Here is a 2,500-nt window from a genome sequence, read left to right on the forward strand (position 1 = left end):
TGAGTCTATGTGAGCGTATGTGAGCGTATGTGAGCGTATGTGAGCCTAGGTGAGCCTAGGTGAGCGTATGTGAGTCTATGTGAGTCTATGTGAGCGTATGTGAGCGTATGTGAGCGTATGTGAGCCTAGGTGAGTCTATGTGAGCGTATGTGAGCGTATGTGAGCGTATCTGAGTCTATGTGAGTCTAGGTGAGCGTATGTGAGTCTATGTGAGCGTATGTGAGCGTATGTGAGCCTAGGTGAGTCTATGTGAGCGTATGTGAGCGTATGTGAGCGTATGTGAGTCTATGTGAGCGTATGTGAGTCTATGTGAGCGTATGTGAGCGTATGTGAGTCTATGTGAGCATATGTGAGTCTATGTGTGCGTATGTGAGCGTATGTTAGTCTATGTGAGCGTATGTGAGTCTATGTGAGCGAATGTGAGTCTATGTGAGTCTATGTGAGCATATGTGAGCCTGTGTGAGTGTATGTGAGTCTATGTGAGTCTATGTGAGTGTATGTGTGTGTATGTGAGTCTATGTGAACGTATGTGAGTCTATGTGAGCGTATGTGAGAGTCTATGTGAGTCTATGTGAGTATGTGAGCGAATGTGAGTCTATGTGAGCGAATGTGAGTCTATGTGAGCGTATGTGAGTCTATGTGAGCGTATGTGAGCCTATGTGAGCGTATGTGAGCGTATGTGAGTCTATGTGAGCGTATGTGAGTCTATGTGAGCGTATGTGAGTCTATGTGAGCGTATGTGAGCCTATGTGAGTCTATGTGAGTGTATGTGAGCGTATGTGAGTGTATGTGAGTGTATGTGAGCCTATGTGAGCGTATGTGAGTGTATGTGAGTGTATGTGAGCCTATGTGAGTGTATGTGAGTGTATGTGAGCCTATGTGAGCATATGTGAGTCTATGTGAGCATATGTGAGTCTATGTGAGCCTATGTGAGCGTATGTGAGCCTATGTGAGCATATGTGAGCCTATGTGAGCCTATGTGAGCCTATGTAATGTGAGCGTATGTGAGCGTATGTGAGCCTATGTGAGCCTATGTGAGTGTATGTGAGTCTATGTGAGCGTATGTGAGTCTATGTGAGTGTATGTGAGCGTATATGAGCGTATGTGAGCGTATGTGAGCCTATGTGAGCGTATGTGAGCCTATGTGAGTGTATGTGAGCCTATGTGAGCCTATGTGAGCGTATGTGAGCCTATGTGAGCGTATGTGAGCCTATGTGAGCCTATGTGAGTCTATGTGAGCCTATGTGAGTGTATGTGAGCCTATGTGAGCGTATGTGAGCCTATGTGAGTGTATGTGAGTCTATGTGAGTGTATGTGAGCCTATGTGAGCCTATGTGAGTGTATGTGAGCCTATGTGAGTGTATGTGAGCCTATGTGAGTGTATGTGAGCCTATGTGAGTCTATGTGAGCGTATGTGAGCCTATGTGAGTGTATGTGAGCGTATGTGAGTGTATGTGAGCGTATGTGAGTGTATGTTTTTCCACCTACGTAACATTGCGCGCCTACGCCCCACCCTCTCCACATCTGCTGCTGAAACTGCAATGGCCTCCTGTAATACTGTAACTGCAATATGTTCAAAACTCCGCTGCCCACCTCCTCACCCACCCCCGCTCCAGAGACCACATCACCCCCGTCCTTCAACAGCTTCACTGGCTCCCTGTACAACAGCGCATCCATTACAAAGTTCTGCTCATCACCTACAAAGCCCTCAATAACTTGGCCCCTCCATACCTCACAGACCTCCTACAGCACCACCGCCCCTCCCGACGCCTCCGCTCTGCCGACTTAACCCTTCTCAAACCCATCACCAAATCAACGCACCGAACTTTGGGGGACCGAGCCATCGCTGCCCCCTTTGGAACTCACTCCCCATCCACATCAGAAACTCGGACTCACTGACCACCTACAAAGAACTGCTCAAAGCTCACCTGTTTCAGCTCGCCCACAATCTATAGCAGCACACTCATCTTTGTTTGTTTGTTTCATTTGTAAAGCGTCTTTGAGTTTCTTGGAAAGCGCTATATAATGCACTTATGTATTATTATTATTATGTGAGCGTATGTGAGTGTGTGTGAGTGTGTGTGAGCTCATAGTGAACCTCAGAATTCCAGACATGGAATATATCAGCTCTCCTGATACTCTAATCGCCTCATTCTGCCGCCACGTTTAAACTTCACTTGTAAAATGTTTGTTCTTGTAACCTAATAAGTGCTGATGATCATTTATATCATCTATTATGACTCAGTCATGAGCTTCAGCTTTCAGTGATGAAAGTCCTTTAACCCTTCGATGCATCAGTTATTAAACAACAGAGAAAATCGTCATGTTTATTTTTACTTCAAAAATAATAATTTACTATTTATTAATTATATATTTTAAATAAATTGTGAAATATCACATGAACTGTTCAATTGATTTTAAAGCAGTGGACATTATAAATCAGAGGGTTAATAAGGGTCAGAAATATTCTCCCTGTACAGCGAGTGACGGACAGAACACT

General features: G+C 44.8%; 1 protein-coding gene across 2 annotated transcripts in view; it reads right to left on the reverse strand.

The window, feature by feature from the left end:
* The window catches only part of LOC307153202 (receptor activity-modifying protein 3), a 33,842-nt gene that overhangs the window by 30,822 nt on the left and 520 nt on the right, over window positions 1–2,500 (reverse strand). The gene's annotated exons all lie outside the window — the stretch shown is intronic.

The sequence above is a fragment of the Squalius cephalus genome (genome assembly GCF_949319135.1).
Source record: "Squalius cephalus genome assembly, chromosome: 25".
NCBI lineage: Eukaryota > Metazoa > Chordata > Actinopteri > Cypriniformes > Leuciscidae > Squalius > Squalius cephalus.